This window comes from Parus major, chromosome 5, assembly GCF_001522545.3.
Source record: "Parus major isolate Abel chromosome 5, Parus_major1.1, whole genome shotgun sequence".
Classification (NCBI taxonomy): Eukaryota; Metazoa; Chordata; class Aves; order Passeriformes; family Paridae; genus Parus; species Parus major.
In genome coordinates, this window is record NC_031774.1 from 23,709,532 (window position 1) to 23,725,111 (window position 15,580).

The following is a 15,580-nucleotide window of genomic DNA, read 5'->3' on the forward strand; positions in this document are numbered from 1 at the left end:
TTTTTTTTTTTTTTTTTTTTTTTTTTTTTTTTTTTTTTTTTTTCCTTTCTCCTTCCTTCCCTCCTTCCTTTCATTCGTCTTTGTGGCCCGAGCAGCGCCGGGAAAATTCCGTTTCTTCAGCAACTTGTTATTCCGGAGCCGGGCCTGCCCCTCTCGCCCGGGGGCTGCCCTTACCGCACAGGTACGGGGCTGGGGGTGCCCACGCCTGCCCCAGCACTGGGCACGGACACTTCTTTATTTTGGTTTGTTTCCTTGCCTCCTGCGCCAGCGTAGGTGGAGTGGGGCTCTGTGTGGGACTCTGCCATTTGGTGTAGTCCTCTTATGCGTGTTCCTTTCCTTTCTTTACTTGCCTTCCTGCAGGTTTTTTTTTTGTTTTGTTTTTGGGGTTTTTTTTTGTTTTTTTGGTGGTGTGTGTTTTGTTTTTTCCTGTTCTTTATTATTCCGTGCTCCACTGTCGGTAGAGCTTTCTCCTCAACCACCTCTGCAGTTTCGTGGGTGCTGGTGGGCTAGTACGCTGAGGTTTTTTGGGTGAATTCATATTGTATTAATGCATGGAGCTCTTCATTCAACTTCTTCTCAAGTGTCAAAAAATAAGGCTATGAACAGATGTGTTTCAATATGGAGAAATTTCTAAGTTCCTAATTCTTGGGGGTGGAGGAAAGAGTGCCATTGGAGAGTGGCTTTTGTTTTCGATTGGTGAACAAATGTCATCACATTTCAGTCACGTGCTGTAATATTCTTTGTTCAGCTATCAAAGTATGATATCTGCTACACCTGTTCCCACTTTTTAATTGTAAGTAACGGTGATTGCCTGCAAATCTTATAATTGCAGATAGGAGCACTTTCACCCTTTCTCCCCCTTCTATCCTCTTGGATATTTGTTTGGGCCCAAGCACTGAGCTTGACAATGAACTTTTGTTCACTGTGGAGACTGCATGTAAAAAGGTCCCACTGGGGGTAATAATGTGCGTGTCACGAGAAAGTTGTGTACTGTGATGTACGGTGGGTCTGAACATGGAGAAATCAGGTGGGGATGTGCACTCCGTAATGGCAGGGCTCGAGAAGGAGCTAGGCTTCTTTGGGCCAGGCGAATTTTCTTGTGCTGTTGCTTGTTACCAGGTTAAAGGATAGACACTCCTTACACCCGTATGTGTAGATAGATGTATCTTATTTTGCTTAGCTGTAGATTTTCAGGTATCAGAAATAAAATGGATTTTGGCTGTTTACTCTCCCCACCCCCTCCAACACCCCCCCTCCCCTCCCCATTGTGCTTACTTCTAACAATGAAGACACCTGCTTAGTTTCAGTTTTGTAAGTCAGCTTCCTCTGGCTTTCCTGTGATTTCCCGGAGTTAGCTGGTGAGGCTAGACCTGCTACATAGCAGGGGAATGTCTAACTTTGATGAAGGGAGGCTTATTTTGAGGCTTCATTTATGAAAAAAAATAATGTGTTTCAAAACCTTCTTTAAAAAAAAACACTTAAAAGTCTAAATTTCATTATTTCTACCAGGTTAAAATGTAATGACAGAACTTTAATATTAAACTGTTAGTGATTGTGCTTAATACAACTTTATAGTTTTTATTAAATAGTGACATTAAATTACTACTGAGAACAGGATCTTAAAGAAATAAAAAAAGAGCATAACTACCCATATTAGTTAACGAAGTTAATTATCATACCTTAGGAGAAAGATCAGAGTCTTTGGAAATTTTGTTTATATCTGTGCATGCTTTATGATAGCTAAATGAAACTTTCTTTGGGGGAATTTTTTATTATTCTTTTCTAGAAAGGAATTCTGTGGCTCAGTAAATGAAACTTTAAAACTGTATTTAAAAAAATAGATTATGAGATTCTCAAATATTTTTAAAACATTCAACTTCACTAGGGTAGAGAGATTATTTTATGATAGGTATATCAGCTAGGGGTTTGAGCTGATACAGAGGGTTTATGGAGCAGCCTCTCTATCTGTTAATTTCATGTTGTAACATAGTATGTATAGAGTATCTCTTCAAGGTCTTAAGAGGCCCATTGTCCAGCAGAAGGTAGGTACTTGCTTGCTGGGAGTATTTGCCACCAGATGGATGTCAGCTATGTCATAGCCCAAGATTTTAGCCTTAGTAGATTTTAGCCTTAGACCTGATCAACAAGAAATTTGGAATGGATCCCATTATGGGTTTTGGTGATTTTTCATTTAACTAGCAAAGTTAATGTGTTGTGCAATTCAGGATATTATGTGGAGGAGTCTTTTGTTATGAATAATTATTTTGTCTTTAGTGTTTTTAAGATTTTTACCTGAAAGTTTTTAATCTTTGCTCTCCTCTATGTGCATCCTGAACTAGTTTTGTTGATGGAAACAGGCATTTGAAAGTAGTTTTTTTCCTTTAGGGAATATAAAAATACTTCCTTTCAAAGAACTTTAAAAAAGCGAAAGTAGGAAATTAAAACTTAGGCCGCTTAGAAAAAAAGTGCTATTGTGTTTTTCAGCTTCAGCAGTGAGATCTCTGCTTTAAGTTTAGGTTTTATAAAGATACCTCTTCACTGTAGGCCATTCAGCTTCAGCTATGTTTCAGATATTGGTCATAACTATTTCTTATTCCAACTTTATTTTTTTTAGAGATGAGGATTTGTGTGTGCCTATTAAACTTCACTGTAAAAATTATGGTTTTAAAAAAAATTTAAAGTATCTTGGTGTGGAACCTTACAAAGGACACAATTTTCATGGCCTTTTTTTTTAGAAAATAAGACGTGTTTTATTGACTTCTTAAAAAGTTGTATAATTCTGTGTGCAGTTGGAAATCTTTGATAGTGAGCCTGGCTATCACTTGAGTTGTTCATACAGTTTGTTTATAATGAACACATTGTAGCTGTTCAGTTCCTTTATCCTTATTCTCAGAGCCATGAAGAATTTTATTTGATCAAATGAATTGATACTACCAGAAATTGTTTGCAATGGAGATTTCTCTTTTATTTTAGTCCAGTTTGAAGGAACCTTGATGAATTATCTTATTTCATGTGTAATTGGTATTTTGCATGGGTACCAGAAACTCAGGATTAATGTCATGTGAGAAACATGTGTTGGTGATCCTAACCTTTTTACTGTTGTTTTGGGTTTGTTGGTTTTACTTGTTTAAAATATTAAATATAAGAAAGAACTTCATAGGGTCATAGAGTTTTGCTTTTTGGAGTGCCATCTTATGGGGATGTGAGCTGTAAAGCGTCTCCTTCAGGAGAGGCTTCTTGTGTAGAAGGGGCAGTGCTAAAAACCTATTGTTAAGCTTCTAATAATATTTCTTCACTGTCCCCTTCACCCTTTATGCTCACAACTGTGCAGTCACATGTGTAGCTGTATACTAGAAGTGTAAGACTCTACAAAAGGCCTGGCTCCTGTACGTTCGTGAATTGCCCTTGTTCAATTACTCTGTGCCAGAAAGCAGCTTGCATCCTGTTTCTGATGTATTTTAGCAGCACAAAGGTTATTTAGGAACAAACCATATAGTGGAAAGGTGGGGCAGAGCGCAGAAGGTTTTGAGATGTCTGCCGAATGCAAAGGGCTGGTACTTAGTTCTGTACTCTGTAATTAAGGGGTATAGAAGGATAGTTTTTATAGGTATCTTACACTAATATTCCATGTTCACAATAGCACAAAGCCAGTGTCTGGCTTGTGCTGGTGGTAGAGATATGCATTATGCAGGCAAAAAAGAATTTTATTTACATTTGGGGGGGGGGGGGGGGCGCAACTTTGTAGTTTCTCATTTGCCTTTCATTTTTTTTTCCTTATGGCACATGGAGTCGCGTTAAAAAGAAAGCAGATACTGTGTTTCTTTCATAATTTTTCATTTATGGCTCCTGCACTTTACGAAGTTCCTCTCTGGACTGAAATTGTTAAAGTATGATTTAAAGTTTGTTTGATTCTGCTTTGCAAAAGTGAAGTGTAGATCATAGAATGGCTGTAAAATGTACAGAAATGTAAAGAGTTTTTAGAAAGTACTTAGTGCTGAGGAAAGGTGCACTTGCATCGTAATCAGACTTTGCAGTTAGAATTACCTGTCCCTAAAATAATTTTTGTAGCTGTAGAAAGCTCTAACAGGTCCCTTCCTTTAGTCTGCCCTACTTACTGTCCTAACAAAACCCCAACTTTGCCACAGAATCTTTTGTTTTAATAATTTGATCATTCCAGGTTTTTGAGGAAAAAATGTGCTGCTTAATACAGGCTTATCTGCAGCATTCATTTTCTGGTATAACATTCACACCAGTTTAATATCTCTGATGGAATTATCAAGTTCCCCATGCCTTAAAAGCTCTTTGCTTAGATGGTTTGACCTATTATTTATTCCCTCTTGCCCGAGATTTCTTGTTTGCTGTCATTGCAAATGCTCACTCTTTTGATTAGAGACTGCATGCTTTGAAAAACTGCACGCCACAAAACAAACGTGCTGCCTCCACCCCCAAGACCCCCAGCCCAAGCCTAATGTTTGTTGTTACTGGTGGGAATGCATCTATAAGTGGTACAAGAGCAGTGAGGCTCTGCTTTATGTGAGCTTTGTTCTAGGCCAGGTTCATACAGCTTCTATGCATTTTTAATGTCCGATTTTTAAAATGTGTGTTTTCCGATTCCGCCCTTCCACCTGACAGTACTGAGCTTGTAGGACAAAAGAGAAAGTTCACTTGGTACAGAAGTTGTGTCACCTGCTTCTGAAGTGAGGGACTCTACCTTTGCACGTGTAATTAAAAATACGCTTTGAAAATGTGCCGGTGTGTTTCTTGAATTGCAGTATGGATGTGTGAGCAGTTAAACGAGGGCAGATTTGAGCCTGTGACTCTAAGGTGGCCTGTGAGAGAACTCTAGCAGAGCAGCCAGGCTTATGGGTGGTTCAGCTTCCTTGTTTCTGTGTATGAAATACAAGCTGTCAGTATGAAAGGGAGAAGGAGCATTGATTCCTTCCCCTCTTCCACTTCGACCCTGCAGATGCAAGTTAACTGTATGGATCCCAAAGGCAGCATAGTTGCAAACAGTTAATTGAAGAGATCAAGTGGTATCCTATTGAAGCTTTAAATTGTTTTAACAAAACTTCTGAGTAATCGCAATAATTATTTTCTGATAAGCTGGCTGATAGTAACTATGGCAACAGCTGTCTGGCCTATGGACAGCATTGCTGTATTGACAAAACCTTTAGATGCTCCTGAGGCCTCTTGCCTCTATAGGGAAGTGCATCAGGATGACTTTCAGGTGACTGAAGCATCACCATTTCTTTCTCTTGCAGTGGGATGCTGTCTTTCTCTTGGCCCAGCCTTTTCCTTTTGCATGTTCCTTTTTCTTTTGCATGTTTCTGCAGGTGCTGCCTGCTATCCTGGAAATGCTGCAGACTGTCTTGTACTACAAGGACTAGGGAAACATATAAGTGCTTAGATGGCATTTTATATGCATATTAATGTTTTTAATTGTTTTAATAATAATAATCCAGAGTTCAGGGAAGTGGGAGGGGGGAAAAAGGAGGACTTACTCATTTTGTTCCCTGGTTGTTTCCTTCCTCGATTAAAACCTTCTTAGAACAGACTGGTAGGGGGAGCTGCCATTCCCTTTACTGAAGTACAGTGTATTCCTCTCTGAGGCCTACGCTGAGACACAGCTATTTAATTTTCAGCTAAGAGCCACTTCTTTTCAGAAGAGAGGCAAGCCTCTGCTTCAGCACATTGTAGAAATGGAGGAGGAGAGCAATTTGTTTCCAGATAACTGAATTCTGAACAGGGAGACTATGCCCCTCACCAAACATACTTTTCCTGTTGCTATTCAAAAGAGTACTCTTTAATGTATTAAATGGAGCAGTCTTGGGAGAAAAAAACCATAAATTCTTGTTGCACCTCAGTAAAAGATGTCAAAAAGCTACAGCAAACTGAGCATGTTTGAAAATAGCCAAACTACTATTCTGTGAGGACTCTTGGTTAACTGACATTTATTTCTGCAGAAATCTTTGGCCTTTTAACTTCAACACACAAGAAGTGGATATCAGTCCAGCTTACCTGATGGTTAGGAGCAGCAGTCTCCCTGTTTGGGGTGTGTGTGTTGTTTGCAGGCCTGTGGAAGTGTGCAATATGGCCTACATCTGGTCTCATCTTGAGTAAGAATGTGCTCGTGGAAACTACAGGCCCCAGAGTGCAGTGCTGTGTTTTTATTGCGATGGCCTGCCAAGATTGTGCTAGCTTAAGGCATCCTGGGACTTGTAGTTTTCTTGAGCAGAAGTTGGGGATTTGGAGTGAAAAGATGCTATCATGTTCTAGAAAAGCAGTCCTCGATACCTTATCCAGTTATTTTCTGTCAGCTTAAGCCTGTGCAGCAGTCAGGTATTTTTGTTTACAAATCAAAGATGCTTTATAGTTGGGTAATATGTCCAGAGGAAAGCAGTCCGTGAAGGAAGACTTCACCTTGTGAAGTATCTTATTTGATATTCTAGGGATTTTTAATCTTTCAAAGCAATGTTATGAATGGAAATATTTGGCAGAAGGGGATTTCTGTTACTAGCAGTATGGCAGCCATGTTGTCCTTTCCAGTTGCTGTGAGGGCAGTGGGTCACAGTGGATTTATTTTCACACAGTGAAAGGGAGTTTTAACGCATTTTTATCTGCTGAGAACTCGCTTCTCTGCTGTGTTTCTTGAGAGTGAGCGATGACATAGCTGCCTTATGCATCAGAGCAGGGGACCCAATTTGTGTTCCTGCTGTGGTGGCTAGTGACTCCATTGCTGCTTCCCAAAGGGACACAGAGTCACAAACACAGGTACTGGCTTGTGCCACCAGAAGCAGAATGCATCTGGCAGTTTTTGTCAGGTGTGTTTAGTCCTGACCGCTGCGCTTGAACTCACGTCAGACTCACATCAAAGATTGTGAAGTGTTTCTGAAGTAGTTATTGAGGAATAGTAACTTTTCAGAATACTTTATTTATATCCATAGGAATTGTATATTTTCACACAACACTCTCAGTCAGATTTGCCAAAGTTAACATGGACATTAATTTGATTTTGGTTGTCCATCCAGCAACAAGTTTAGTATTTGCTGTAATCTGTTGTGCTGTGATTTGGATAATGCAGCTCAATTTCAAGTGAGCAAACACCTGACTTCAACTGATCCATGTCAATTTCATTGTTCTTCAGTTTGTGTGAGATATTAATATAAAAAGGCTTGCATTTAAGTGTCAGACAATGTGAAATACACTTTGTTTTTATGTTTTTGGAAAAATTAATTTGAGCTCCAGTCTTACAAGAAGTCATGTTATTTAGCACTAAGTCCTGCAGAAGTTAGAGAGAATAGCTGAATGCCTTAAATCAGAATCTATACAAGTAGCAGCAGGAATAGGACCTCCAAGCTTCTAATGTGGGAAAGTAGCTTCTTTGTAATCACCATAATCAGCTAATATCTAGGTCTGTGTGGCAAAATTATACTTCTTTTAGTAAGTGTTCAGAAATCTGCTAACTATGAATTCATAATTCACATGTGCGTCATAGTTGTGCAGAAAAACACCCAGAGCCTAAAAATGTTCGTTCCTTCACCTGTACAAATTATATATATATTACTGATATTTAGGTGGTAATAGCTTCCTTGAGGCAGGATTGTATTTTGTCAGGACTGATACTTTGTACACACTATATGTTGCTGACACTGTTTAAAACTGATACAAAAAGGTGAAGAGATTAAAACCTTACCAATTCTGTAATTGTAAAGGACTTGGTAAACAGTAATACAGTTTTCTTTAAGTGTTCCCAGGCCCTTCACAGCCCACGTGGAGCAAATTGCTGACAGGACACGCACTTAGCTGAAATAGTTACTATTAGTATCTTGGCATGATTAGAAAGGCTGACATTGTTGCTGTGCAAGGATGAACTTCCCTTTCATTGGCTGATTGGTTGGGCCTACACAACAGGCAAGAGAATAAACCAAGATAAATCTATACATAGTGAAAAAATGATGTATCTTGTCCTTTGAGAACATTTCACTCTTTGTAGAGAGCCTGCGACAGTGCCCTTTGTAACGCCGCTGTATCAGGGTATCCTAGATAAGGAAAGTGAGAAGTAGGGATGTACAAAAGGTTTTGATGCATAGTTGTAAAGAAAAACTTCAGTAAGTACTTCTTATCTCATAAGAGCACATCTGTCCTGATCTGTGAAGAAACTGTGGCCCTGCTCAAGCCAATGGGGAATTTCACAGCTGAACTGAGAGTACCAGGATTTCATTCTTTTCCCCCCAAAATATAGTTTTAAGTGGATTTTGCAGGCCTGAAGCACTGGACAAAATTTGAAGAATCTATCACCTATTTAAGGTGCTGCTGGTGATCACTGGGGGATCCTCACACTGGGTACTTAGCCTCCCAGTGTCTTTGCTATGCCTTTAAAAAGTGGCTAATATTGAGCTCTTGTAATTCTTTGTAAGAACTTGGAATCTATTTATTCAGGGCTTTTACTTAATTTGTTAGCATAACAAAATTTTGCATGAAAGCCCAAAATTAGTCCTTGATATGTCCAAGGAATACTTTCTGTCACTATCCCTCTTGCCAGTATGATAAAACTGTTCCCATTGAGATATTTAGTCTGGAATTCGAACAACCTGACTTGTGATGGACTTAAAAAAAAATGAAGCCCAAACAATTAAAAGCACAATAAAAAACCAACCCCCCACCCTCACTAACAAACCTTTTTTGTAACTCTATAAAAGGACTACAATGGCCTATATTACTAATGAACCTTTTGGTAATTTGCATCTAGCTGGAGCTCCAGATATCATTTCAATGCTGCTTAGCTTGCAGTAATTGTCTCTGATAAGCTTCTTCATCGCGTAAATCTATTGTGTGTAGCATGAATTTGCTGTATTAAGGATGGTTTCGTCCTTTCCACCCCAAATGGAAAGGATGTGGCTACCTGAGCTTTTCTTTTTACTCTTTCAGAGAGTACATTCTGGTCAGAAATAGATTGGGAAGCACTAGCAGGGTTTGTGCTGTTTCTGAATACCAGGTACATTGCCCTTGAATCAACTGCAGTTCTTCTTCCAAGGAGGAATCCCACCACGTTATACCTCCTATTTTGCCGTCCTAGATAATCGTGCTGAAGTCAGTGGATTTGTCACTATGTAACTTGTTTCAGAATCAAACATAGTTTCCATTTTCTACGTGCAATTTGGCGTATTTCACCTGCTCTACTTTCTTTTGAATGTCAACCTCTGAAATAAACATGGAAAAACCCTCGCGTCTCATAATTCTTATCCATGTGTGGCAGTTTCTTCTTGCCATAAGACTTACAATGTCTTCTTCCACCTTCTTGCAGGAATTATGTTTGGATGCCTTGCTGTTGATGAAGAACTTGTATAGTGTTTAGTGTAATGAAATATTTTTTTTCCTGTGATATTGAGCTGCTGTCTTTGCAGTCAGTCAAAACCCAGTGGTGTTGGCCTGTTAGATGCAGGTGCCAGGTTAGTGCCCTACTGTGATAACAGTATCTTCCCAGCTGCAAAGTTGATTTGTTGGGTGCAGGTCAGTGATATTGTGAATACCTACCTCAGGTTGTATTGCACTGACATTGTCATTGCAACAAAAGTGCATGAGAAAAAATGCTGATTTTATGTTTGCTCCTTCCTGAACTAAGATAAAATCATACTATTCCTCACCATTTGAGAGGGACCTTCTTTCTGGCTTCCTTTTGCTAACTTAGTCCACACTACTGTGCTCATGTGGTTTTTTTTTTTTGTTTTTGTTTTTTTTTTGTTAAAAAAATGCTGTTTTTTCTTCATATTAAATTCATTAATATACTGGGTGATTTCATCATCATGTATATAGATCATCTCACTCTAAGACTTTTGAAAACTTTAAGGAAGGGCAGAAGTATCTGTTAAATCCCTGTTTGTGTGTAGAAACTACTATACATTAGACATGCCAATACTTAACTGTCACTTATACCAGAAGCTCCACTCATTTCTTCAGAAACTCTTGCATAAATTGGGAAATGGAGTTAAATATTATCTTCATATTTTAAAACATATTTTTTCCATATTCCCACATATGCAGGATGCATTTTAATCCTTCACCTATGACACCTCTTTGGTATTCCAATAGGCAGTAAAACTCATATGGGTTTCTTGGGGATCAGAAGTTGTATTAGAAGGGGACTTAAAATTATATAATAAATGTTCTGGTATACTTCTGGTCCTCATGGCTTCTGTCCCCCCCCCGCCCCCCACTGGATAATAGCCAGAGTTTAAATTGATAGGAACTGTGATTTTTCTCAAAGACATTATAAAAAGGAAAAAAAAAACCACCAAAAACTATTCTCAGAATGGCAAGGAGAGGAATATGTAAGGACAAAGTAATGAGAGGAGTGCATGAGAATTTGTGTGTAGATAGATGTGTTTAAATATCCTTTTTTGGTATACCAATAGGATCATTAAAAATCTGGGCATTAATTTTTAAACCACAGAATTTGTTTAAAGAGTAACTTTGTAAAGCAGTCTTCATAATGATGGGCGCTACACTGATATCACAGATGTGTGAGTGTTGGCCTTGATACAATTGCATATCAGCATACAAAAATGCATACTGACATATGCAGTACTAGTTTAGTACTCCATACTGTTTTGTCTCGTCTTAGTCTCTGCTGTTGTGGTAAGTCTTCCTGCCATGTGGTTTGCTCCATCTTCTAGGACAATGTTGGAGTAGGTCTGTTGTATATATGGAATCAGTGGATCCCAGGAAAGCAAGAAAAGATTGTGATGATGTTGGTGTGAGGGGATGTGAAGGAGTGTCCCTCAGCAGGATGTTACTGCCTTCTCCTTTGGGTGAAGCATCCTGGCCCCTTGGGAATAAAAATAATTGGCTGCCACAACAGCCTTCTTAAAACTGCCAATCCTTTTGTTCAGGAAGTGCGATTGCATCAAGATGCTGCATGATACCCTTTCACTCTCTGTCAGCTTGGTGAAAGTTGAAAATTATATGCATTGCAATTGTTTAGCAGCCACTAAAATTGGATAAACTCACAGTTTATTCTTCCAGCTTTAAGTAAACAATCAGTTAAAAATCTGTGGCAATCGGTGTGAGTAAAACTGTTTTGGACACTTAATTTTCTTGTAGCTGAAGTCTACTTCCATTGTACAGAAGTCTTGCACTTTTCTTCCATTAAATGCTAATTGTATGCTTATGTGATTCCATGTTAGATTGGCCCAGTGATTCAGTGTTACATTTGTAACCTAGTGTGTAAATCTTTTTACTTGTATTGAATAATCATGGTTCTGTGAAGAAAGGAACTATGAAGTGTATGGTTACTTGAATTCTTCCTTTCAGATTAGTGACTACCATCAGTACTCCCACACTGAGTGTGGCTACCCCAGCTACAAATACCATTCTCCAGATGCTACTGTTCCCATTTGTGTACTTTTGAGAAGAAAGAAGAAAAAGAAGTCTTTTAGGGGCTAAGGAGAGAGAATATAATAAAAGGGGAAGGGAAGACAGCATTTGAGATTGATACCTGTATAATGGGAGCAGTGAGAATGCCAGCTGACTGATATGTAGGGGAAGGAAGATCAGAGCACATCAGAGGAATAATTTTGGAGTGCTTCCTGTTGACTTGTTAATACAACATGGAATTTGGCCCAGGCAATCTGCTGTTGTGAATCAGCATAGTTTATTCACTGGAGTATAGGTGTGCTTGTTATTATTTGAGAGTCTGCTCTACTTAAAAGATAACAGGTCAGTCTGGTAAGTAACATTATTCCCATGTTTGGATTAGAAACTGAGGTAGAGAGAGAGATTGATTTATTCTGCATTGCAGCAATTTTATTGAAGACCTTAAACTAGGAATGGAGGCCTTCCCTTGTGTGTTTAATCCAGAAAACTGTCTGCTTCGTTCATATCCTTAATGTTGCTATATTGTAAACAAAAGTGAGCCTAAAACTGTTACACTGATTAAGAATGGGTGGTGTACAAATAGGTAGTGTTGTCCCAATGGAAGTGAGATTCTTGTAAAACTGGTTGTACAAAATAAATAGGGTACTTTTTTTTTCTTTTTAAAGTGTTGGATATATTTTTTTAGGTTACCATGGGTTGAAGGAAAAATAAAGGCTTGAATGGGGATGGGAGACCTTCTGATACATGGGGAGATAATGATAAATGTGAATTTGAAATCCAGTAAAATCTTAGTTGCATGGGTAAGCATTGGTGCAAAGAAACAGTCCTAGGTTCTGCAGAAGGTGAAAAAAAGAGAAGAAAGATGGTGGTGGTGGTTTTTGCTGCTGACTTTATTTTGTCTACCTTTCTAGTTCTGTTGCAATATATTACAATTAATACAAGAAATTGCATGTTATCATGTAGGTATGATTATTTCTGAAACATCTCCTGAATGTACTTTGTCTATATCCTGCATGTGAATGAGGTTCCAGTAACTTTACTGCATACCCATCACTGTTTCTGTGCCATACTTTGAGTCTGGTACAAAGGATTTTACAGATCTAGTTGGGTGGAATGGTTCAGCGCACAGCAAAAGTAACACTGAGTAACGAGTGTCGTCAGTGCTGAAGTCTTAACTGCTTGTTAAAACTATTTTGTGTACAGCTTATGTGAGCAGAATTATTCAGTCCTCCCAAGTGAGTACTGTTCAGGGACAGATATCTTGTTCTATTAATTTGGAGAAATGCCTTTTCCAAGTGAAAAATCAGCAGAGTTGGCAATACTCAAGTTTCTGCATCTGTCACAGCTGGCTGGGTCCAGTGTTGCTTCCACCAAATCTTAGTGCTGCATAATAAGTGCACTATATTCCAGTGCAAACATGAAAAATATGGCTCTTTTTTTGTTTTATGCCTCACTGTTTACTGTAAATGGCTCACTTAAAACTGTGAGTTTCATGCTTAGAACTCTGTGTCTGTGACTACCCATGTTGTTAAGCTCTTGGGATCTGGTGGGATATTGAATCATGATCTTTTAAATGCATGTCTCTTGTTCTGGGCTGTCTCCAGTAACAGCTTTTAGTGTCACTGCTGGTGGTCTCTGCTGGTGTCTTAGAGTATTTGTGGGACACAGAAACTTTGGCATATGCCCCTCTAATGTTTCGTTGAGAGTTGTTCATGTTTTGAGACTGCTTCTGCATAAGCCTGAAGCTGTCTTTCATCAATAAGCTGGGTAAGTACAGTGTCTTTACTGAACTATTTGTATGTTGTGACATCTCTACTCTGTAACTGTGGAGACAGCTTCAAGGCCAAACACAAGGCAGCTTAAGTAACCAGTACATCTCATACTCTGCAGTGTGACTTTTGTGAAGTAGAATTCTTGTTTTGGTCATGTCTTGATTTATAAATGGCTGTAATGAAATTTCAGAGAGTATCTTCTTGTGTTAACAATTCAGTGATTGGCATGCTTCTCTTGTTCATGTGCAATTAGTCCCGCATACATCACCACTGCTTAATGAAATGTTTGTAAAATAAATCTCAGGGCAGGGTATATTGCCTTGGCATTAAAGGCCTGAGATCCAAAGAGACATTGTTGTCTGGCACTGCATTCTTCAGAGAGAAGACTTTCAATTCTTGTTCTTTGTATTGCAAAAGATAGCAATTTTGCTTTGTGTGGAAGTGTCATGGAAATGTGAAGTATGTAATTTTATGAGAACTGTATTACACTGGAAAATCTGCCTTCATCATCACTAGGACCAATGGCTTGGAATTGCAGGCAAATGTGCATAAATCTGGAGGTATCTGTAGAGTTTTCCAGTTGTTCCTCCATTTCCATGCAACCTAATGTGTGAGGAGGGAGGAAGAAAAATCAGTAATATGCCTGTATTTTGGAATACATGGGAATCAACAGAGTTTTCCTGTGTAATAGTTGAAGAAGTATTGCTAGATATGAGGGAAGAGCAGAAACTCACCTTGAACTTGAGAGGATAAGCAATCATTTTTTATTGGGAGCAAAAAATGTGAACGAGATTTGAGAAGAACTGTTTCAAGCTCTTCTATACTTTATCTACACTAGAAGTTACTCTCAATGAGACATTGAGCACTTGAGAAGAAAACTTTCCAAGTTATGCATCAGTAAGACAAATTATGCATGTCTGATGGATTTATTGGTGAGATGGAGAAAAGAGTAATGTCACCCCATGGATGATCAACAGAAGCACTGAAGCATGAATAAACTCAGTACACATACATGATTATATCTTCTTGTGCTTCTCTCAGGGATACCAACAAATTCAACCTGAAACATTGAGCCTATGTCACCATAGAGTAAGAAAACATATAGTAAATCAAAAGTTCCCAACTACAAACAAGAGAGCCAATTTCTTTGAATTGTTCGTTTGTAGTGCTCTTTGTTGCTGGTGTAGTTTGCACAAATGATCTCTAGGATGATAAGAGCATTGTGTTGCTGTTTTCTTTTAGCAAGACCAATTTCAATGCTATTACTGGTCTAGATGATACCTCCCCCTGCAAAACAAAATGAAAGAACCCCAAACCAACCTATCTGATTCTGTAAGGAGAAGGTTATTTAAATAACAAAATTATAATAGCCCCTATGTGAAGGGAAAAAAAAATAACACAGCCTGAAATTATTTTTTTCTTGTCTTTTTATATGACTTAAGGGATTTCTCATGTAAACTGGATCTTTGTCATATAAACTGGATTGTGGTCGGCTTTCTCAACTGTGTAGATGAGCAATAATCTCATTGAGGCAATATCTGTGAATTCATGAAACCACTCATAAAGCTGCTTCTGGTTTTTTTTGCATGTTTTTATCTTAGATACTTGCTTGTTCCTGGTAAAGATAAGTTTATTGGGTATGTTCATCTTCATCTTACTGCCTACAGCAGTACTGGAAGGTTTTTGTACTGGACACTTGCTTTGTTTTCCACACCTGTTGTAGTTTTGTGCTATAGAAAATGAAACTTCTCTGTTTCCCACAGATTGAGACCTGCTTGTTTATCCTACATGGCTTTCAGTTTGGCTATCTTCAAAAGCTCATCTGTCAGAAGAGAAGGAAGCTGACAGTGATGAGAAGGCAGACATTCACCAAATTGTTTAGGCAGTGTTTTCTAGCAGGATTAGCAATACTTCTAGAAGAATTCTGTTCGATGTTTGTCCTTAGAAGCTTGAGCTTCTGCATTTTCTGTGACAGTAGTGCTTTTTCACCTAGACTTCCTTATTAAAACAGAGAGCATCCTGCACTCTTCCAGAGTCAGGCAGGACCTGAAACAAGTTCAGTTTTCTTGGAGAGGAGTCAGACATTCATCTACGTGTTCCCTTTGAATCCATTGGTTCAGGAGATCTTCCCTCTGGTCAGCTGGGAAGATGCCAAATTGTTGCCAGTCTTAAATGGGTCTTGGCAGTTTTTGCAGCAAACATCCATGGCTTATGTTTAGTGCTGCTTTCCAACTTTCTGAGTCTTTCTCAGTTAGGAGAGACTGCCTGAGTCTCCTTACGCTGACACCCTAATTAGTGAGAGGCTTGGAGGAGAATTTTTCATTGCTCTGGTAGGTTATATAAAAACAAAAAAGCTCTGTAGCCTTCAATACTTGCTCATGGCTTGATTTCAGAGTTGCATTATATTACACAGACCAGTTTGATTTCTGCTTCAG

The 15,580-nt window shown here is 38.7% G+C and overlaps 1 protein-coding gene across 11 annotated transcripts in view; it reads left to right on the forward strand.

The window, feature by feature from the left end:
- The window catches only part of PHF21A (PHD finger protein 21A), a 133,540-nt gene that overhangs the window by 1,096 nt on the left and 116,864 nt on the right, over nucleotides 1–15,580 (forward strand). For 2 of the 11 annotated variants that reach the window (XM_033514903.1, XM_033514904.1), the window contains exon 1: nucleotides 96–181. The exons of the other annotated variants lie outside the window; for them this stretch is intronic. The gene's annotated coding sequence lies outside the window, so the exon portion shown is untranslated. Of the gene's footprint in view, nucleotides 1–95; nucleotides 182–15,580 lie in introns of those variants that run through there. 11 annotated transcript variants of the gene reach the window in all.